The sequence below is a fragment of the Peromyscus leucopus genome, unplaced genomic scaffold, assembly GCF_004664715.2.
Source record: "Peromyscus leucopus breed LL Stock unplaced genomic scaffold, UCI_PerLeu_2.1 scaffold_1435, whole genome shotgun sequence".
NCBI lineage: Eukaryota > Metazoa > Chordata > Mammalia > Rodentia > Cricetidae > Peromyscus > Peromyscus leucopus.
The window spans coordinates 72,844-97,710 of NW_023504595.1; the positions used below are offsets into that span (position 1 = coordinate 72,844).

The 24,867-nt window shown below is 37.3% G+C and overlaps 1 pseudogene; it reads left to right on the plus strand.

Moving 5' to 3' along the window:
* Window positions 1-7,298: 7,298 nt before the first annotated feature.
* On the plus strand, window positions 7,299-24,819 carry LOC114688808 (annotated as a pseudogene).
* The last annotated feature ends 48 nt before the right edge of the window (window positions 24,820-24,867 follow it).

Below are 24,867 nucleotides of genomic sequence, written 5' to 3' on the forward strand. Positions count from 1 at the left end.
CCACTGGGCCTGCTTATCTCTGTGGGCCACCACCGGGCCTGTCTGTCTCTGCCAACCACCGCGAGGCTTACCTGCCTTTGCTTGTGGCTGCAGGCCGCCATGCCTGTCTACTGAGATTTCTCCACCTTCTTTATGTTGACATTTAGTGCTATGAATTTTCCTCTTAGCACTGCTTTCATAGTGTCCCATAATTTTGGGTATGTGGTGTCTTCATTTTTGTTGATCTCTAGGAAGTCTTTAATTTCTTTCTTTCTTTCTTCCTTAACACATTGGTGATTCAGTTAAGCATTATTCAGTTTCCATGAGATTGTAGGTTTTCTATAGTTTTTATTGTTAGTGAAATCTAACTTTAAACCATGGTGGTCTGATAGAATGCAGGAGGTTATTCCAATTGTTTTGTATCTGTTGAGATTTGGTTTTTGACCAAGTATATGGTTGATTTTAGAGAAGGTTCAATGGGGTGATGAGAAGAAGGTATATTCTTTTTTGTTAGGATGGAATGTTCGGTAGATATCTATTAGGTCGTTTTGGGTCATGTCATCAGTTAAATTCTTTATTTCTCTGTTAAGTTACGATTATGAGATCTGTCCAGTGGTGAAAGTGGGGTGTTGAAGCCTCCCAATATTAATGTGTGGGGTTTTATATGTGGTTTAAGCTCTAGCAATGTTTCTTTTACATATGTGAGTACCCTTTTGTTTGGGGCAAAAATGTTCAGAATTGAAACTTCATCTTGGTGGATCTTTCCTGTGATGAGTATGTAATGTGTTTCTTGATCTCTTTTGATTGATTTTAGTTTGAAGTCTATTATGCTGGATATTGGAATGGCTACACCCACTTGTTTCTTAAGACCATTTGATTTTCCTAACCTTTTATTCTTAGATGGTATCTATCTTTGAATTTGAGGTGTGTTTCTTGAATGCAGGAGAAAGGTTGGTCCTGCTTTTATATCAATTCTCTTAGCCCGTGTCTTTTTATAGGTGAATTGAGTCCATTGATATTAAGGAATATTTACGTATTTGCAGATGACATGATAGTATGCTTGAGTGACCCTAAAGATTTAACCAAGGAACTGATACAGCTTATAAACACCTTCAACAACATAGCAGGATACAATGTCAACTCAAAAAAAAAAAACAGTAGCCTTCCTATATACAATTGACAACAGGCTGAGAAGGAAATCAGACATACATCACCCTTTACAATAGCCACAAATGATATAAAATACCTTGGGTAACACTAACCAAGCAAAGGAAGGACCTATATGACAAGAACTTTAAGTCCCTGAAAAAAAGAAATTGAAGAAGGTATCAAAAAATGGAAAGATCTCCCATGCTCATGGATAGTCAGGGTTAAAATAGTAAAAAATGGCAATCTTAACAAAAGCAATCTACAGATTCAATGCAATCCCCATCAAAATACCAACACAATTCTTCACAGACTTGGAAAGAATAATACTCAACTTCATATGGAAAAACAAAAACCCAGGATAGCCAAAAGAATCCTGTACAATAAAACAACCTCTGGAGGCATCACATTACCTAACATCAAGCTCTACTATAAAACAACAGTAATAAAAACAGCTTGGTACTAACATAAAAACCGACATGTGGACCAATGCAATCAAATTGAAGTCCCTGACATTAACCCACATACCTATGAACATATAATTTTTGACAAAGAAGCCAAAACTTTAAAATGGAAAAAAGAAAGCATCTTCAACAAATGGTGCTGGCATAACTGGTAATCAATGTGTAGAAGTCTGCAGATAGATCCATATCTGTCACTGTACATAAAACTTAAATCCAAGTGGATCAAAGACCTCAACGTAAATCCAGCTACTCTGAACCTGATTGAAGAGAAAATAGGAAGTAGTCTTGAACACATTGGCATAGGAGATTACTTCCTAAATATAATACCAGTAGCACAGACACTGAGAGAAACAATCAATCAATGGGACCTCTTGAAACTGAGAAGCTTTTGTAGAGCAAAGGATACCGTCAACAAGGCAAAAAGACAGCCTACCGAATGGAAAAAGGTCTTCACTAACCCCACATCTGACAGAGGACTGATATCCAGAATATATAAAGAACTCAAGAAATTAGACATCAAAATGACCAACAGTCCAATTAAGAAATGGGCTATAGATCTAAACAGAGAATTCTCAACAGAGGAAACTCAAGTGGCTGAAAGACATTGAAGAAATTGCTCAACATCCCTAATTATCAGAGAGATAAAATCAAAATGGCTCTGAGATACCACCTTATGCCTGTCAGAATGGCTAAAATCAAAAACACTGAAGGCACCTTATGCTGGAGAGGATGTGGAGCTAGGGGACTTCTCCTCCACTGCTGGTGGGAATGCAAGCTTTTACAACCACTTTGGAAATCAATATGGCACTTTCTTAGAAAATTGGGAATCAATCTCCCCCAAGATCCAGCAATACCACTCTTGGGCATATACCCAAGAAATGCTCAATCATACCACAAGGGCACTTGTTCTGCTATGTTCATATCAACATTGTTTGTAATAGCCATAACCTGGAAACAACCTAGATGCCCTTCAACTGAAGAATGGATAAATAAAATGTGGTACATATATACAATGGAATACTACTCAGAAGAGAAAAACAATGACATCATGAGGTTTTCAGGCAAATGGATGGATCTAGAAAAAATCATCCTGAGTTAGGTAACCCAGACTCAGAAAGAAAAATGTGGTATGTACTCACTCATAGGAGGATACTAGATGTAAAACAAAGATGACTAGACTGCTACTCACAACTCCAGGGATGCTGCCTAGAAAATAGGACCCCAAGAAAGACACAAGGATGATCCAATGACAAAGAAATGGATGACAACAACTTGGAGGTGAGAGGGGATAATGAAGGGCAAGGGTAGAGGTAAAGAGAGCTTAGGGGAGCATGAGATCCCAGCTGGATCAAGAACAGAGAGGGAGAACAAGGAATAAAAGACCATTATAAATGAAGACCACATGAGAATAGGAAGAAGCAACATGCTAGAGAGGCCCATAGAAATCCACAAAGATACCCCCACAATAGGGAATGGTCAAGAGACAGCCCGAAGTGGCCTACTGTGGTGATAGGATGGCCAAGCACCCTAATTGTTGTGCTAGTAACCCCATCCAATGACTGAGGGAACCATGGCCAGGCCCCAGGTGTAACTCTAGGAGTCCAATTGATGAGAAGAGGAGGTTTTGTATGAGCGGAAATTGTTGAGACTAAGGTTGGATAAAGAACAGGGACAAATAGCCAAATGAATGGAAACACATGAACTATGAACCAATAGCTGAGTAGCCCCCAACTGGATCAGGCTCTCTGGATAATTGAGACAGTTGATTAGCTTGATCTTTTTGGGAGGCATCCATGCCGTGGGACTGGGACCTGTCCTCAGTGCATGTGCTGGCTCTTTGGAACCTGAGGCTTATACAGGGACACTTGGCTCATCCTGGGAGGAGGGGAATGGACCTGCCTGGAATGAGTCTACCAGACTGAACTCAATCCTCAGGGGAGACTTTGCCCTGGAGGAGATGGGAATGGGGGGTGGGCTGGGTGGAAGCTGGCAGGGGGGAGGGGAGAGAACAAGGGAATCTGTGGAGGATATGTAAAATTAAATTAAATTATAAATACAAAAAATAAATTTAATATGCATGAAGAGAGCCCTTGTCATTTCTTTTCATATCTCATACTCCCTCTGTAGATTATTTCTATCAGTGACATCTTCAGAGCCTATTGTAAAGTGGAATCTCAGTGCAGAGTCTTTGTAATATTTTTCTAATTTTAAAAAATAATTGGTAACTTGAGTTATGTGCTTGTGTATGTGTGGTTATGTGGACATGTGAGTTCAGATAATCTTGAAGCCCCAAAGAAGCCATCTGATCCTTTCAAATTATTGGTACAAGTGGTTGTGAAGAGCATTTTGTTGGGGATACATATGAGGACCTCTGCAAAATAAATATGTGATATTAACTACAGAAACATCAATTCAGCTTCTGTAATGTTCTTTCCATCTGTTTATCAAAACATACCACTATCTTCCAAGTTCTGTTCTGACTCCTAGGATGCATTGGAATCCTCTTCCCATAGTTTTGCAAGGAGGTATATTGTTTTACCCTCATTGACAAAAACTTTACACTTTCACAAATATCCTGTCTTTTTCTCTCACCCTTCAACTGCATCAGAGTCAAGTGTTCAGTCTGATATTAAAATAAGAAGTTTGAATTTACATTGAGCACCTCTGCATTTTAGAGCAGAGAAGAGTATTCCACTCTGCACTATTGCTGAATGGCTAGGTCTTAGGAAATGAATGGCTGAGTAGGATATAAGAGACAGAGACAATGTAGGAAACAATACTAGACATGATATTGCTATGCAACATCAATAGAGAAAATATTTGCCAGTGAGAATTCATTAAATATGAGTTCAGGAAGATGATTTCTCTCTGATCTTTTGAAAACAATGTCTGTCTATTCATAACAAAATTGTGCAGCACTTGGGGATAAAGATGCATCCAAGCAGGCCTTCAGTGGAAGAAGGATAAAATCTCCAAAGCCACAATGATCTTGCACTTGGTACTATGGTACAAAGGTAGAAAATTGACCCAGACACTGCAGAACAATAGCATGCTGAATGTCCAGAACTTGCCTTCATTGGATGTGTTATGCAGATTCCTGGACAAGAAAACCACAGTGAATCTCCCCAGAGCCAGGCAGGCCACATATCCAAGGACACAGTGTAAGCCAGTGACTGAGCACTTGATGCACACAATGATGATGTAGCCATAATCATATGTGTATTGATATCAACAGAGGAAGGATAAGCTCCTCACAAGACTGCACAAAAAATAGCTTGGATCAGAGTACATATGGCATTGATGTAGTTAGGGGCCCTGAAATCAGAAAGTACCTTATCCTTATTCCAGAGGCTGTGATTATTAAAGCTATCAACACAGTCACAGTTTTGGCCAACACAGTGGAAACATCCACAATGACTACAACTCCAAATGTGATTTTCTGCAGGGTGCCTGTAGCTGAGTTGGGATTGCCAATGAAGAGCAAGAAGCACAAGTAACAAAAATGAGTGAGATAAGGAAGATGTAACTGAGTTTCTGGTTGTTGGTCTTCACATCGGAGGTGTTGTTGTGCTTGAAAAAGGCCCCCAGAACCAGAGCTGCGGAAGCATAGAAAGTACAAGGCCATTATGGCAAGAGCCATCCCCAGGTGGTCTTCATAGTTCATCATGATCATAAGTTTATGGTTGCATGGGGTCCGCTGTGTTGACATACTGGTCCTCTGGACACTTCACACAATGATCCACAACTCATGAAGAAAAGAAAGTGTGATTAGTACAGATTTAGCATTGATATTTTCAGAATATTTCAATTAAGTATATTGAAGAAGCACTGAAATACTTGAATTTTGCTGTTGAGGATGTAATTGAATAATACTGCTGTATAGCAATGCTTCCTTTTCATAATGTTCATTATTTATATGTGGAACAAAACCAAAATATCATTTTATGTCTATTTAAGGTTATTGATGAGATAGATCATTGGTTGTGTTTTTAGGAAACACAGATTTCGTAGTGTATTTTGGAGGCAATGATGAAATGATTTATATTGGTGAATTCACAGAAGATATATTCATTAACCATAGTTTTGCTGAATGCATTTTTAAATCACAGATCACATGCATTTAGTGTCTCCTGAGGTCTTTGTCTCTTTTAGGAATGTTGCCTCTATGAGATATAAAGACTGTTTTTATATTGGGATCAGATCTCTGATAAATTTTCTAATTCAAATTTTCCAGCCCAAATACATTGAAATAAAAGAAAACTCTAAGTGGAATCAGTAAGGTGTATGTATTTGTATATGTTTACATTTGTGTAAACTCATGAATTTGAGTGTGATTGTGTTTTATGGGTGTAAGCAGGAGGAAGAAAGTCAGAGAATTTTTATGAATATAATATCAATATTTGAGAACTGTAAAGAATAAAAATAACACAGCACTAGTTGTGTCCTTCTCTGGTATTAGGCACAGCAACTTGCACAAAACAAGGGGTCATAAACTTTTAAATGTTTAGTATTGAATGTGCAATAAGATCGAGAAGAGAACAGTAGTCCTGTTTGCCTCATCTCAGATACTAAATCACAACAAACAGCAAAGACTTACCCTATATTTTTCTTACATTCTCTGCAGTTCATATCCACTGAGAGAGACTCTCTATCCCATACTCAGCCAAACATTATCACAGGGGCAGTGCAGGTTCCAGAATGCAAGTGAAGTAGATGAGTAGGAAAATTGTATGAGAAAAATTTATACACAAAACACCGGGTCATTTCCCAGTTTTGTTTGCTTCTAACATACCCAATAAAAACCACATTGAAAAACACAGATAAACAAGAAGAAATCAGTCAACACATGGTATTGATCTGTTAGACTGAATCATGGAGGGGAATCTTGGTTTAGAAATCAAATATTCAACTTATCTTCTCATGAATAATAATTGGTTGTGAGGAGGAATGATAGGACTTATATAGTGTATGAAATGAAGCATACAGGTTAGGTGTTCTTTCTGAGCTCTTTGAATATTTTAAAAAAAATCAACATTTAATTTGTAAATGAACTGTGGTTCTTTGATGAGCTGAATAGTTTTGGAACAGCAGGATTCAGAAAATTAAATAATTTGTACTGATTATTGGTTTTCAAGACAAGGGCATCACAGGCTTTGGTTAGATATTCTGTAACTGATACTGGTATAGAGTAGGCCATACTCTAAATGCTGTGTGTAACTAAATTACTCTAAACATGAAGCTGATTTTCCATGACATGGACTTTGTGATACAGTTCCAGGGTGGAACTGTGAATTGTTAATTTGTGAGTCCCCCTGAACCATTAATAACATTTCTCACTGTGGATAATCTAACAAAATACACTGACATCATTTCTAAAGCTGTTAACACTAACAAATTGCTGAGGCAGTTATGGGACCAAACTTTCTGAAAATGTCATCTTCCCTGGGGCTTTACTATCCAAAAAGATAAATGATGTCATAAAACTAGCTGAAATATCATCCTATATATTTATCATCCAATTTGTATGTTGTAGACTGTGGACATCAGATGAAGAGCCCCAGGGAAGAGAGTTTCAAAGTATTCTCAATGGGTGAGGAAACAACTGCACAAAAAAGAAAATGAATCATGAAATCATAAGTAGTCTCTTATTGGCCACAGAAATAAAAGCATGTGGAGATATCTGGGTGTCCATTTGATAATCTGATCAGCATGGCATGTCACAATCCAAATTTCCCAGGGTTAGAGCAGAAAAATATATTCACTTTGATTTTATTCTTCTTGCTCCTGAACATCCCACTTCACATGTCAAGTTCCATTCATCCTAGTTGCTTTAGGACAATGAAGCAGAGTGAAGACAAGGATGGAATATTTCAGTCATGTGCCTTCATACTTGATGCAGTACATGGGCCAGTGGAGATAACAAAGTCCATACAACCTTTCAAAGTAAGGTAAGTGCCTTATACTTTCTACATAAATGTCATCAGGGATATTTCATGAGGGGTCAGAGGATGAGGATCAGAGCAATGCCTTGAAACTTCTGCCTTGTTCTCCCAACCCACACATCAAAAATCATCTCCAAATTCTTTTAGAAAGTCAATGCCATTTTTCTACTTTTAATTTGTCCAGAGAGTGTTTTGTTTTTCTCCCAGTTACCCTCTAACTTCCAAACCTGGAAGCTGAGAAAAGAAAGGACCATACATTGTTGCATCACACATGGTCTGCCTCTTCACATTTTCCATATCACAATATCTGGTGATGTCTCATCAAAAAAAAGCCCATTCTAATTAAATGAATGTCACCCTAAGTGGGTACAAAAAATGGCCATAGAGTAGAGTCAGCCGATGGATATGCCATCAATGTGTAGTTTTTAACACATTTCTAGGACAAATAATATTTTTGGCACACTAGCTGCAGAAAATTTTCACATGGATATTCATTTACTCTCTCAGATGACCTGCATGTAGTTACACTGTGCCTTCTAAAGATACATCAAGGATGGAAGTAGGAAACCTGTCCACTTTGAACATCATATGTGTTCCTCTATCTCCACACTTTACTGTATGCATGTATAATCACTGGCCTTTAATTTCAAAGTCCATTTACTCACTTTCTTTAGAACAAAGAAGGATTGTATGGACTGTAAATGGTATGTTTGCACTCATTGAGAACTGTGGCTGTCCCTAAAACTGGTGATTGCTTACTTCAGTAGTCACTTGCCTGAGAGACAATTGTAATTGATAATTGGCAACAATTTTTAATAGGTGTTGCCCACTATCTCACATTTACTGTTATTTAAGAAGTGTGTTTCTCCTTTCTCTATATGTCTAATCTGTTTATTCTCTGACACTTACATCACATTCACCACTTTTGTTTTCCTTTAATTTTATTCATTATATCTGTTTATTTTATCAATTGCAAGACTATCTATATTTTGATTTTGTGTATATTTGATCTTTATTAGTTAGATGACATGAAATGACTAGGAAGAAAGAGAAATTATTATTCATCCCATAGACATAAACACAAACTGGTATCATTTTCTTCCAACTGACCCATCATCCACTTTTTTAACATAAAACTCCATAAACTTTTTTCATACATTTTACATTTCAGACTCTTCTATTTTACCAACATGTAATACTGGCACATACAAATTTAGTAGGATGCTATTCTTGTGTTAATGTAACTGAGAAGGTATTCAAACAATGTTTTATACAAGAAAAATTATCTTGGTCAGATAAACCCAATATAAATATGTGACATGCCAGTGTAAACATAAAATAAGTGAGCAATACTAAAGAGGTAGTACATACCCTTAATCTCTGCACTCATGACCCAAAGGAAGTGTATCCCTGTGCATTTGAGGTCAGTTTACTCTACAGTTGGAATCCATTCCCTTATTATGGACTAACTGAGCATTAATATTATCCATATTCACAGGTGAATACAGATATACATGTTTACCAAATCTGTCTCTGATATTTGATTTTATTTAAAAATGAATCCTTAAAAAAGATTTTATGGCCACCATAGGTAAAACAGAAAGAAAAAAGATAAAGATGGTCAGGATCACATATGCTAGTTATATTGCCCACTGATTATAAAGAATTATAATTAACAGAGCCAAATGTTGCCCAGACTATTGTGCATAGATCTGACATTCATGACTGCCTTACCCTATTCAGTTAATTTCATAAAAATTACCATAAACTCAATGGCTCACACATCATGTGTATTTTTTTATATTTCTCAATAATTTAAAAGTGAAATCACGATCAGGTTACTCTTTGATCAAAGCTTTGGGCATTTTGAGAAAACACTCAAAAAACAGAGATGCAAAAGGCTGTCTATGGAAGAGGCTGATGGCTCATTTAATTATAGAAACTGTAGTCTGATGAACATTTAAATGTTTGTGTAAGCTTCCATCTTCTTATATAATGCCAACATCCAAACACAGAAAATGTGTTTCAGTCTTTGGGGGTACTTGAGAATACTATCCAGCACAGAATAGACCGTATATTGATTACACATGATTATCTGTAAATCTCTGTCCCTATTAATCACTGTAACCTTTTACAGAGGAGGAAATGACAACAATCAGTTTGCACTGGCCTTAGCTTTTTCAGTGGATCAAATCAACAAGAACCCTGATATTTTACCAAATATGTCTTTAATATTTGGATTTCTAGCAGGTGGTTGTAAGTTCATGTCAAAAGCATATGATATCATTCAATCTTCTGTAAAACATCATTACAACGCACCTAATTATGACTGCATAAATCTGGACAGATGTTCAGTGTTGCTTTCAGGACCAAACTTGGCAGAATCTTTAGTAGTTGGGAAAGCAATGGACCTCTACCATTCACAGCAGGTGAGATTTTTTTGTGTGATAGTTTTGCAAGAAATCCTGTTTCTACTGGTGCCATTCCCACATGCTAAGAAGAGTGTGAGGGACAAACTGACCTAACACTTATGTAAAACTACATTGTTCAAGGGTACTGTTCAGAGATTTTGTGGGCTTTTCATATTACTCTTTTTAAGGTATAGATAAGAGAATAAGTAACAGGTAAGGGTTTTTTAAGAACTCTTTGCAGAAAAGTGTGTTTAACAACTTATTATAATATATGGTACCTCATGGTCTTCCCTGTGTCTCAGTTCGTTCAGCTTACATTTGGACCTTTCCATCCTATGCTGAATGATCAGGAACAATTTCCTTATTTGTATCAGATGGCCCCCAAGGACACATCTCTAGCCCAGGCCATGATTTCTCTCATGATTCATTTCAGCTGGAACTGGATTGGGCTGACCATCTCAGACAATGATCATGGTATCCAGTTTCTCTCATATTTGAGAAGAGAGATGGAAGAAAATATAATCTGCTTTGCCTTTGTGAACATGACTCCAGTCAACATGCACTTATATGTGTCAAGAGCTGAAACATATTATAAGCAAATCATGACATCATCCTCAAATGTTGTTATCATTTATGGTGAAACAGACAGCACTCTAGCTTTGAGCTATAGAATGTGGGAATCTCTAGGTATACAGAAAATATGGGTCACCACCTCACAGTGGGATGTCTCTATAAGTAATAGAGACTTTACACTTGACTCATCTCAAAAGACTCTAACTTTTGCACACCATCATGCTGAGATTTCTGGTTTTAAAAATTTTCTCAAGACATTGAGCCCTCTCACCCCAAATGAATACCTGGCAAGACTGGAGTGGATGAACGTTAACTGTGAAGTCTCAGCTTCTAACTGTAAGACACTGAAGAATTGTTCATCCAATGCCTCATTGTAATGGCTAGGATTACAGACTTTTGACATGGCCAACTATGATATATATGATGCTGTGCATATTGTGGCCCATTTCTACCAGGAGAAGCTTCTTCAGACAATGGAAAAAGTGAAAGGACATCAATATAATTGCTTGAAGGTAATGTTTCTTCTATTGGATGATATTTGGTTTCATCAATGTTAGTCTTTAATAGTCTCTCTGATGACACATTCTAGTCGATTAGGAAATATTTTTCCAAATATAAGCTTTCTGAACATTTTTGCTCCTGAGAAAGTAAATATAAAGGTTGGTATAAATCTCAGTTGCAAAGGAAGTAGAGTAGGATACAGAATTTATCAAGGTAAATCAGTGATTTTCTTACAGAGCACCTGAATATCATCACCCCTCTTCTAATATTGGAAACATAAGAGTCTTTCCTCATTATTCCTCTTCCTTTTGGGAAGATAAGCTTTTGTTTTTTAGTCATCAAATAAGTGGTAATCAGTGTAGGGGATCATTTTCTACTCTGTTATTAGCTGATTCTGCCCCAAATCTAGGCATTGGAAAACACACAGAAAATAATAATAGGATTCTGTTCAGTACATACATATGTGTGGATGGATGGTTATCATTGTTTATGGATGTGTTTGTGTTTGTTTCTGTGTATCTGGGTGTTTATTTGTGTTGATGTGTTTATATGTGTTTCTGTCTATTTGCATATCTGTCTGCTTGTAGAACAGCATTAATTTGTCTTACATCAATGTTTTTCCTGTAGGTGTGTGTTTCTCTATGACTCTTCCTGTATGTATTTGTCAGTGCGTATGTCTATCTGTGCCCATGTGGTTATTTGTGTATATTTTTTATTCGATTGTGCATATGTATATCTGTGTTTCAGTGTATCTGTGTGTATTTGTGTGTGTGGCTGTCTGACTTTGGATTTGAGCATAAATTTGCATCAGTGTCTCCCTGTGCATTTGTATCTGTGTATATCTATAAAATTGTGAGTTTGTGTGTGTGAGCCTGTGTATGTTTTTTGTGGGTTTCTTTTTCTGTGTGTCTGTTTGGGTGCATAAGTGTGATTTTGTGTGTCTGTACGTTCACATGTATGTCTTGGCTTACACATGTATGTGTGAGTAAGTAGTATGTGGCTGTATTATGTTTATATCTCTGTATGGATATGAGTGTGTGTATGTGTGTGTGCACATTTAATATTTCTGTTTGGTGTCTGCATGTATGTCTGCATTTGTGTTTGGTAGTTTCCACTGAGAGAACTGCATTTCTAGGGACATTATGATAATTTGATTACTCCACTTACTTTCATTGAGATTTCTCAACTATGCACTGTAGCCAGAGTTTTTCTGCCTTGCCCACAGTCAGGACAAATCCTTGTCACCTGCCAGTCCCACAGCCACTCAGACCCAACCAAGCAAACACAGAGACTTATATTGCATACAAACTGTATGGCCGTGGCAGGCTTCTTGCTAACTTTTCTTATATCTTAAAGTAACCCATTTCTAGAAATCTATACCTTGCCACGTGGCTCGTGGCTTACCAGCATCTTCACATGCTTCTTGTGCTGGCGGCATCTGGCAGTCAGTCCTTCTGCCTTCCTGTCCTTTTATTTCTCCTCTCTGTTAGTCCCGCCTATCCTTCCTGCCTAGCCACAGACGATCAGGTTTTATTTATTGATCAATCAGAACAACTTGACATACAGACCATCCCCCAGCACAGTCAAGTGCAGACCATTTCAGACACCTGCACTCAGGCCCATGGTCCTAATCATCCTCTATGCGGACCTGCTGGGTAACGCCACAAAGAACCCAAGAAGGGCTCCCACAGGACATACAGAACATCCCACAGCAATGCACCTTCAATAAAGTTGTATTTGTGATGAGATCATTATACATTTTCTGACTTTGAGCAAGGACACACACACTATTATAGAATTTCTGACTGTCTTTCAGCTGCACTCCATTCTTATGAAGACCCACTTCACCTATACTGTTGGGGACAATGTGATAATGAACCAGAAAGAAAAACTGCAGGCAGAGTATGACATTTTCCAGATTTGGAATTTCCCAAATGGTCTTGGACTTAAGGTGAAGATTGGAAAGTTTAGCCCATATTTTCCACATGGTCAACAGCTACATTTATATGAAGATGTTATAGAATGGGCCACAGGAAGTAGAGAGGTGGGTCTGACCTAATTGTTCTGATTTCCATTACACAGCATTTCTATTTGTGATTCTTTGTAACTTACTGAAATGCAATAGATTATCACATTAGGAACCATTCTTTAGCCTCCTTTAGTATGACTCTCCTTTTTACTTTTTGATATGATGTTTCATTAATTCTTTGAAGATATCAGACATAAACACATTGAATATTTATTATACTAGAACCTGTTTCTGTCTTTTAATATAAATATGAAAATGCTTGTTAACACTGTTTAATATTATTTCTAGCAAAGCACTCTGATTACTACACAATGATTTTCCTTTTCTCTGCTCAACCCCTGACACCAGTGCTGAAAAACTGAGGCTAAATGTAAATGAGGAGAAAATTACACATATGCAAATCATTGTTTTTTATTACAGATTGAGTTCAAGAATAGCCAGGGCTACAAAGAGAATCCTTGTCTCCAAAAACAATACAAAAAATAAAGACATGGGAAGAAAGAAGGAAAGAAAATGAAGACATGACAGTAATTAAGATCATCTCTTAATTTTTTTTAATCTTTTTTCCCCGTTTTTTTGAGACAGGGTTTCTCTGTATAGCTTTGCACCTTTCCTGGATCTCGCTCTGTAGACTAGGCTGGCCTCGAACTCACGGAGATCAGCTTGGCTTTGTCTCCCAAGTGCTGGGATTAAAGGGGTGCACCACCACCACCTAGCTAATTTTTTAAATTTAAAACAAAAATTTTATTCATTTTACATACCAAACACAGATCCCTCTCTCACCTCTGCTCTTGTACCCCCCATCCATTCCTAACCCTCTCCCTTACCAACCTTTCATTCCCTCTGCTAAATAAGTAAGTTCTCCCATGGTGGAACCGCAAAGGCTGGTACATTCAATAGAGGTAGAACCAAGCCCCTAACCCCTGCCTCAAGTGTGAGCAAGGTATACAACCATAGGTAATAGGATTTAAAAGGCCAGCTCATGCACCAGAGTTATATCCTGATCATAGTGCCAGGGGTCCCTCAAACAGACCCAGCTGCACATATGTCTCCCATATGCAGAGGGTCTTGTCCAGCTCCAAGCAGATTCCACAGCTGTTGGTCTAAAGTTCCTGAGTTCCTCTGTGCTTGGTTGAGTTGTCTCTGTAGATTTCCTCATTGTGACCTTGACCCCCCTTGCTCATATAATCCCTCTTCCCTCCTTCAACTGGATTCCCAGAGCTTGGTTGCTTGGTTGTGTATCTCTGCTTCTACTTCTATCAGTTACTGGATGAAGGCTCTATTATTACAGCTAGGGTATTCACCAATCTAATTATCAGGATAAGTCAGTTTAGGAATCCTAATCACTATTGCTAGTCGTCTAATCTTGGGATATCCTTGTGGATTCCTGGGAATTTCCCTAGCACCAGGTTTCTCCCTTACTCTATAAAATCTCCCTCTATCAGAATATTGCTTTCATTGCTTTCCCAATCCCTCACTCCCCCAGCTATATCTCCCCATTCCCTCATGTTCTCTTTCTCCATCTTCACCTCTCAATTGCCCCTCCATATCCCCACTTCACTCCTGAAAATCTGTTTCCCCTTCTCAAAGTGATTCTTCTGTGCCTTGCGTCCTTGCTTTCAATGGAGATGTGGGTTGTATTCTGATTATCCTCTGCTGTGCATCTAGTATCCACTTATGAGTGAATACATACCATGTTTGTGTTTCTGAGTCTGTGTTACCTCACTCAGGATGATATTTTCTACTTCAATCTATTTATTTACATATCATTTGAAAATAAAGTTTGACTTCTTACTTTCCAATTTATATGCCTTTCATATCCTTCTGTTGTCTTATTGCTCTTGCTAGGACTTTGAGTACTATATTGAATAGATATGTACAGCCTTATCTTGTTCCTGAATATAGTGGCATCACTTTGAGTTCTGTCCATTAAATTTGATGTTTGCTACCGCTTGCTATAAATTGCCTTTATTATGTTTAAGTATATTTCTTCTATTCCTGATTTCTCCAAGAACTTTATAATGAAGGAATGTTAGGTTTTGTCAAATGGTTTTTTAACATCCAATAAGATGATCATATGTTTTTTTAATTTCAATTTGTTTATATGATGGATTACATTGATAGACTTTTGTATGTTGAACAATCCCTGCATCTCTGGGATGAAGTCTACTTTATCATGGTAGATGATTTTTTTATATGTTATTGGATATGGTTTATCAGTATTTTATTGAGTCTTTTTGCATCAATGTTCATGTGGGAGATTGATCTTTAATTCTCTTTCGTTTGCATCTTTGTGTGACATGGCTGTCATGGTAACTGTAGCCTCTTAGAAATATTTTGGCAATGTTCCTTGTGTGTTTCCATTATGTGGAAAAATGTGAGGAATATTATTAGTTCTTCTTTGAAATCTTGGTAGAATTCTGCACTGAAACCATCTAGCCATGGTATTATATTAGTTGGGAAACGTTTAATAACTGTTTCTATTTCCTTATGAATAATAGGTCTATTTAAATTGTTTAACTGGTCTTGATTTAATTTTGGTATGTGCTACCTATCTAGAAAATTTTCAATTTTCTTAGAATTTCCAATTTGTGGAGTACAGATTTTTGAAGTATGACTTGATGATTCCCTGTGTTTCCTCATTCTCAGATGTTATATTTTCTTTTTATTTCTTATTTTGTTAATTTGGATATTCTCTCTCTGTCTATTAGTAGTTTCGATAATGTTTTTTTCTACATTGTTGATTTTCTCAAAGAACCAGCTCTCTGTATCATTGATTCTTTGTACTGTTCTCTTTATTTCTATTTTATTGATTTCAGACCTCAATTTGATTATTTCCTGGCATCTATTCCTCCTGGGTGAGTTTGTTTCTTTTTCTTCTATAGCTTTTAAGTATGCTGCTAAATCACTAGTGTGAGATATCTGCAACTTCTTTATGTAGGCATTTAGACTTATGAATTTTCCTCTTAGGACTGTTTTCATAGTGTTTCATAAGTTTCGGTATGTGGTGTCTTCATTTTCGTTGATCTCTAGGAAGTCTTTAATTTCTTTCTTCATTTCTTCCTTGATGCAGTGGTGATTCAGTTGAGCATTATTCAGTTTCTATGAGTTTGTAAGCTTTTTGTAACTTGTGTTTCTGTTGATTTCTAACTTTAAGACATGGTGTTTTGACAAAATACAGGAGATTATTCCATTTATTTTTGTAAATGTTAAGATTTGCTTTTTGACTGATTGTGTGGTTACATAATAGAGAAGATTCCATAGGGTCCTGAGAAGATGGCACATTCTCTGTATTTGGATTGAATGATCTCTAAATGTCTATTAAGTCCATTTGAGTCATACCATCTCTTAGTTCCATTATTTCTCCTTTAAGTTTCTGTCTGGCAGACCTATCCATTGGGGATATTGCAGTTTTGAAGTTTCCCACTATTAGTGTGGGGCTTGATGTGCAATTTAAGCTTTAGTAATGCTTCTTTTACATATGTGGGTGCCCTTGAATTTGAGGCAAAAATGTTCAGAATTAAGACCTCATATTGATGAATTTTTCCTGTGATGAATATGTAATGTCCGTCTTAAACTCTTTTTAATAATTTCAGTTTGAAATATGTCTTTTCAGATATTAGGATATCTACACCAGTTTACTTCTTAATCTGTTAGACTGGAAGGGCTTTTCCCAGCCCTCTACTCTGAGATAGTGCCTGTCTTTGACGTTGTGATGTGTTTCTTGCATGCAGCAGAAGGATGGATCCTATTTTCATATCCATTCTATTAACCTGTATCTTTTTAAGGGCAAATTGAGTCCATTGATATTAAAGGATATTAATGACCAGTGATTGTTAATTCCTGTTATTTTTTGAAGATAGTGTTGTGTTTTTCCATTTTTGGGGATTTGTTGATGTGGGATTATCTATTTTCTGTGTTTTCCAGGGTAAATCTAATTTTTTAGGTGGGATTTTTCCTTCTAGTGCTTTCTGTAGGACTGGATTTGTGGATAAGTATTTTTTTTGTATCTGGTTTTGTCATGGAATACCTTTTCACTTGGTCTATGGCAATTGAGAGCTTTGCTGGTTATAATAACCTGGGCTAGCTTCGATGGTCTCTTTGCGTCTGCATAATTTCTGTTCAGGACCTCTAGCTTTCAGAGTCTCCTTTGAGAATTTGGGTGTTTTTCTGATGGGTTTCTCTTTATATGTTACTTGACATTTTTTGATTTTCAGCTCTTAATATTTTTTCTCTATTCTGTATATTTAGTGGTTTGATTATTATGTGGCATTGGGACTGTTTTGAGTTGTGTCTATTTGGTGTTCTCTGAGCTTGCATCTTTATACGCATTTCATTCTTTAGGTTGGGAAAGTTTACTTTTATGATTTTGTTGAATATATTCTCTGTACCTTTGAGCTGTTATTCTTTTCCCTCTTCTTTCCATATTATTATTAGTTTTGGTCTTTTCATGGTTTCCCAGATTTCCTGAAGGATTTGTGTTATGAATTTGTTGACTTTAATGTTTTCTTTGACTGTCGAATCTATTTACTCTATTGTATCTTCAGTGCCAGAGAGTCTTTCTTCCATTTCTTGCATTCTTTTGGTTATGCATAAATCTACAGTTCCTGTACCAATCCTCAGATTTTTAATTTCCAGCATTCCCTCAGTTTATGTCTTCTTTATTGCCTCTATTTCAGTTTTCAATTTTGCACTTATTTCTTCACCTGTTTTATTGCTTTTTCTTGGTTTTCCACTCTTCTTTAAAAAATTTCTTAACATCTTAGCAAGTATAAAAAGAAATTGTAAACATGACAAACAGAAAAGATGGGAAAAACTGTGCCTGGTGACAGCATATATTTTAATTCCAGTATTCAGGAGGAAGAAAATACATATCTATGTGGTAACTATGTCTACCTAGTTTATATGAGGAGTTGAGGTCTCCCAACAACATTGTGAGATCCTCTTTCAAGAAAACTACAAAAGAAAAGGAAGATTTCTAGATAACAATATTGTGGAGACTATGAAAGGCCCAGTGCATAGGAGACACTGCAGTTTCAAAACAAAACTCAGTACTGAAGAAAGTATGCAAAGTGAAGACACAACAATCAGCAGATTTCTGAATCAGCATACAGATCACTCTAAGCAAGGTTTTGATGAAACAAAGACTTTTTATTTTAAACTTTAAGAAATCTTTTAATTAATGTTAAGTAAGCTAACTTTTATTCAGGTTCCCCAATACTTACAGCTTTTGTAAAGCATTTTCACCTCAGGAAATGCACAACTTTTCAGTTCAATTCTTGTTAGCTCAGTACTTTATCAATACAAATGTACCAGGCTGTGCCATTTATCTGTTGTTTTTTTTTTTTTCTTATACCCTCTTTTTCATGTTTTGCAGTGTTATTTTATTGAACTTAATGTTCATATTCGGAAATATGAGGCATTTCTTCCCCAGTTTCATATGTCCACTAGTTCTAGATTGCAATGCTATTATTGTGATTAAACACTGACTATACACAAAATAAAGAGGTGTGGTTGATTAGGCTCATGAGTTCCAATCAAGGGAGGACAAGGCAAGATTCTGGATTCAATAAAGCATAGACTCTTAGGGAGAAAACCACTACTTAGTGATTTGCTCTGCTTGATTTCTCATACAGCACTGACTAGGGATAACAATGCCCACAATGGTCTTAGCACTCCTGAATCAAGTACTAAATAATAAAATGTATTACAGGTAGATTGACAGGCTAGTTCAGTGAAGAGGATTCTTTTAGCTCAGGTTCCGACTGACATTTTAATGTACTTTGTGGTAAGTTGACAAAAATTAACTAGAAAAACCAGTTTACAAGCACCATAGTGTTTGCCCACAACAAACAACCTAGTCTTCTTACTGAATGTCTATCAAGGTGAAGCTACTCAAATTTATATTAATGTTTCCACACACTGATAAATATGGTTTTATATAATATACTAAGTGAAATGTGGTCACTCATTTGGTATATATAAAATAAGCTTATTGTGTACATAACATATGGTCATTCATTTGTTGTATATAGAATAAGCTTATTTCACCAGGTTCATCTAATATAGATATGGAAGAAATAGGTAAAACTACTAATAACAGCATGTGTCTAGTTTTTCTCAGATGCCACCCTCTGTGTGCAGTGCTTATTGTGGTCCTGGATTCAGAAAATTCTGGCAGGAGGGAATGACAGTCTGCTGTTTTGATTGCAACCCCTGCCCAGAAAATGAAGTTTCTAATGAGACAAGTGAGTGTTTCTGCTTAATAAATTCTTCCCAATGATCATCCTCTCTAACCCACATGGAGATGATTAAAGGTTTGAAAAGTTCTCTCTACAAATAAAATACATCACGTGTCTATGCTCATTTTTATAGGAATGTGATCAATAACAGCATACCTTCAAGTAACACCCTTTGCTATGACATACAGCTTTGACTAATTGAAAATTCATGTCATGTGTCATTTTCTCAGATAAACAGTTTGATAATCAAGGTACAGTGTAAAGGAATTCTATAAAAGGTCTTTCCTAGTGTGATTATCTCCTCTAAAATTATAGGTAGATTAAATTATGAGTCTTTAATAATATTTATTTATAAAATTTGAATGTGTTTATATATCTCTACATACATTTAAGGCACTATGTATGTGCAGGAGTCAATGGAGAACAGATCAGGACATCAGAACCACTGAAATCTGTTATGTGGGTGCTAGGAACCAAATGACAATCTTTTGTAAGACTAATGGAGACAAGAATAATTACTTGTAAAATTATTAGAAACTGTTTAGAATGAGACAGAAAACTTTAAGCAATACCCAGAGATCTGTTTTTCAAATTATTAATGCAATTTGAAGTCTAGGGAAGTGTAAATGAGATGGCACCTGATGTAAAAAATACAGAGACAGTCCTGTGTTCAATATTTTTCTATACTTTACCCAGTTAATAATGTCACAAATATAAGATTTAATTTTTTATGGAAGCAACTAGTCACAATTTTCTAAATGTTGTTGAAACCTGCACAGCTCTTATTAGTCAAATGATTATTTGTTTAGAGTTGGCTCCATGCAAATGCCAGATGGATTGTTTTTCTCTTCTATTGCCTGTCATCCTATGCAATGAAATGAAAGTCTGTAAAGGACACTTATGGCCTGTAATATGTCACAGCAATTAAATCCCTTGTAGTAGGAAGAGGTAACCAACTCCTAGAAGTTTTCTTCTGACCTCTATGCACTCACACATACAATATTTACTGAAGTAATTAAACAAAGTCTAGTGAAATTGTTTTAAATGTAAAAACATTTAAGAGTAATCTGTATTTATAATGATAAATACAACAAAACTTAAGCAAAAATATTTTATTATTTCTTTCATTATATGTGTGTATGTGAGAGGAGTGATAATGTGTGCACAATTGCAGGTGCATGTGAGTGGCATCCAGTGTCTCCATAGTTAGTTACACCAGCTGTGAGAAACCTGACATGGGTGCTGGGGACCTAACTCAGGGCTTCTGGAAGAGCAGTACATTCTCTTCACAACTGAGCCAACTTCCAGTTCCTTAAATAAATTAATTAATTACATGTGTCTTTAAATGCATTGTTCTAGATAAAAAGACTTAAAATCTAGAAGCACATTATGACTCTTTAATTATCCACTGATTCAGAGCAACTGTAATCAAGTTTCCTTATCTTGTAAGGTTAGAGATTACAGCTTATGATTGGGGTCCTATTCCTCAAAACAAACATTCTGTGCTATCACTCTTGCTTGAATGTCCTTATGTTGAGTTGCTCATGGTGTTATATCAACATCTCCTTCATACTGGAGTACACTTGCGGCATCTCAGTCTCACATAGATAGAAATTAGGGCAGGAGGAATATAATTGTCTCTTCCCAAGGGTGATAGAATCAGGATGTAAGGGTTTTCAATTCTTAAAATATACAGAAGTTTCTACCTTAAGTGATAAGGTTACTGTTTCTTATGAACAATCCTCAGAAGTACAGAGTCCTTCCTGCCAGATGAAGACTCAACTAAAGGGTCATTAATTTAATATGTTTAATTATTTTTGCATTTTCAAACATCACAATTATATAAATTTCTTCTATCCTTTCATCCTCCTACTTACCCCATATAAACTGAATCACTCTCATATTCATGAGCTCTTTCGTTATTCTATATGTATACACACATATAAATCTGTACACATACACAAAGACACACACACACACACACACACACACACACACACACACACACACACAAACTTAATGAATCTGAAGGGACTTTAGCCAGACGAAGAGTGGGCAACATGTCTTTATCAAGCTCTACTCTTCTCCCCTATTCCCTTTGCCTTGCAAAAAACCATTAGATTACTGAGGAAATTTGAATGTGATGATCCCATAAAATTATGAGAAGTGGTCTTATTAGTAGATGTTATCTTGTTGGAGAAGGGGTGGTCTTTTTGGAGAAAGTGTGTCACTCTGCAGGAAGAATTAGAACTCTCAGACACTCAAGCCACACCAATTGAGTCAGTTTATTACTGTTGCCTGTGGATCAAACATGGATGTAGCTAGAGTTTTCCTGCCTTGCCCACAGTCAGGACAAATTTTTGTCACCCACCAGTCCCACAGCCACTCAGACCCAACCAAGTAAACACAGAGACTTATATTGCTTTCAAACTGTATGGCCGTGGCAGGCTTCTTACTAACTGTTCTTATAGCTTAAATTAATCAATTTCTACAAATCTATACCTTGCCACGTGGCTCGTGGCTTACCAGCATTTTCACATGCTGCTTGTCCTGAAGGGTGGCTGGCAGACAGTCACCTTCTGCCTTCCTGTTCTTTTATTTCTCCTCTCTGTTAGTCCCACCTATACTTTGTGCCTAGCCACGGCCAATCAGATTTTATTTATTGACCAATCAGAGCAATTTGACATACAGACCATCCCCCAGCACATCCAAGTGCAGACCATCTCAGACACCTGCACTCAGGCCCGTGGTCCTAATCATCCTCTATGCGGACCTGATGGGTAAAGCCATGAGGAACCCAAGAACAGGCTCCCACAGGACATACAGAACATCCCACAGCACATGTATAATTGTAAGGTACTTCTACAGCACCAGGTCTACTTGCCTGCCACCATGACCAACCATGGTGTTAATGAACTAAAACTCTGAACTATAAGACACCCAATTAAATGTTTTACTTTATAAGAGTGGCCAAGGTCAGGGTTTCCCCTCACAGCAATAGAAATACTACCTAAGACACTTACTTTTTTGTTTTTGTTTTTGTCTTGTGACAGGGTTTTTTTTTGTGTTTGTGTGTGTGTGTGTGTGTGTGTGTGTGTGTGTGTGTGTGTGTGTGTGTAGCCCTGGCTATCCTGGAACTAGCTTTGTAGATGTGGCTGACCTTGAACCAGAATTCTGTCTGCCTCTACTTCCCTTGTGCTAGGATTAAAGACATGAGAGACCACCAACAGTCTGCAATTACATACTTAAATCTAGCTACCAAGGTCTGTTCCCTAATTTAGCCACTACCTCCTCCTGGGGCTGACTATCAAAGTATTGAAGTCAGAACAGCAACACCACCTATGGCTGTCCTAATAGACTTGACTATCCAATTAAACACTTCATGCTAATATGGGATTCCCCTTTTATATTTATGAACTTCCATTTTCTTCAACGGCAAACCTGTCACCTCTCTATCCAGAGGAAGTTCTTTATGTTTCAGTGAAATACCTGTAACCCATCTCCCATGTTCCATTCCCTTCTCCCTCATCCTCTATACCCTGCCTTTGTCTCTTATTCACCTCTGAGTCAAATAAATCTTTGTGTTGAGAACTTGATCCGAGGGTATCTCTTGCTGACTCTGAAGTTTCCTACTGATTCTGTTTAATATTGCTTCTATGTCAATATGTGGTGATATTTTATTTGTGTGTTAATAAATAAAGTTTGCCTGAAGATCAGAGGACATAGCCAGCCATAAACAAAATTCAGCCAGTGGTAGCACATGCACTTAATTAAATCACATGGCAAGCAGAGTCTCTGTGTGTTCAAGGACACACTAGGGGACAACCAAGCATGGTAACACACGTCTAAATCCCAGTACCAACCATAGATACCTAGAGGTCTGTACAGACAGGCAGTGACAAGGAAGTTAGACAGCTGGGCTAAGAGCCAATGAGAAGGCAGAACAGCAAGGAAATGATTCCGCAGGTTAGACAGGAAGAAGCTCTCTCTTGGGAAGCTACAGTGGCATGATGAGCTAAGGTTAGCTGGCAGATCTCACTATTTCTCTGATCTCTACGGCTTTCACCCCTTGGCTCTGTGTTTCTTGTTTAATAAGACTATTTAGAAATTCATCTACATCAGTGTATTTAGGCTGACAAATTCACACTAGAAAATATATCACAGGTGTTGTCCCAGTAGAAGACACAGTCTCCATCTCTAATAAGGACAGCATTCATAAAATAGAAAGAAAAAAATGCAGCAGGCAATGTATACCTGTTACTAAGACTTAAAAATATACACTGTGCAAAACAGTGGTTAAAGAATTCAGTTTTTGTCACTTAAAAACTTTAAGGAACTTTATCATAGCATCCACAATGGTGCTGAAAATACCTGTGCTTTCCTTAAGATGACAAATGGAATCATGAACACACGGTTATATAGACAACATAATGATGGTTTAGTTTCCTTACACATAAATATAATCAATGAATAATGTGAAATTGAAGCATTGCTGTGCAGCAATACCTTTTACCTACATCCTTAGGAAAAATGCAGACATTGACCTGCTTCTGCAACACACTTAATTGAAATGTCTAGTCTCTAAATATGCTAAGATGCACTAATCATACATTCCTTTCTCCATCAGATGTGGATCAGTGTATGAAGTGTCCAGAGGACCAGTATGCCAATGCAGAGCAGAACCAGTGCATTCCCAAATCTCTGATCTTTCTAACCTACGAAGACCCCTTGGGGATGGCTCTGACCTCAATGGCTTTGTGCTTCACTGCATTCACTTCTGTGGTTCTTGTGGTATTTGTGAAGCATCATGACACTCCCATTGTCAAGGCCAATAACCGCAATCTCAGTTACACTTTGCTCATCTCACTCCTCTTTTGTTTCTTGTGTCCCTTGCTCTTCATTGGCCATCCCAATGCAGCTACATGCATCCTGCAGCAAATCACATTTGGAGTTGTATTCACTGTGGCTGTTTCCACTGTGTTGGCCAAAACAGTTACTGTTGTACTTGCTTTCAAAGTCACAACCCCCGGACAAAGGATGAGGTTCTACCTGACTTCAGGGGCACCCAACTATATCATTGGCATCTGTACCCTCATCCAGATTATTCTCTGTGCAATCTGGCTGGGAGTTTCTCCTCCATCTATTGACATTGATGCACATTCTGAGCATGGCCAAATCATCATTGTGTGTGACAAGGGCTCAGTTACTGCATTCTACTGTGTTTTGGGATACCATGGCTCCCTTGCCTTTGGGAGCTTCATTGTGGCTTTCTTGGCCAGGAATCTCCCTGACAAATTCAATGAAGTGAAGTTGCTGACTTTCAGCATGCTGTTGTTCAGCAGTGTCTGGGTCACCTTTCTCCCTGTCTACCACAGCACCAAGGGTAAGGTCATGGTGGCTGTGGAGGTCTTCTCCATCCTGGCCTCCAGTGTTGGCCTTCTGGGATGCATCTTTTTCCCTAAGTGCTACATAATTTTGTTAAGACCAGAGAGAAATTCTCTCCAAAAGTTAAAGGGGAAAACATCTTTCTGAACTTACAGATCCTAAACTGAAACTGACAACTTTAATGCTGGTACATTA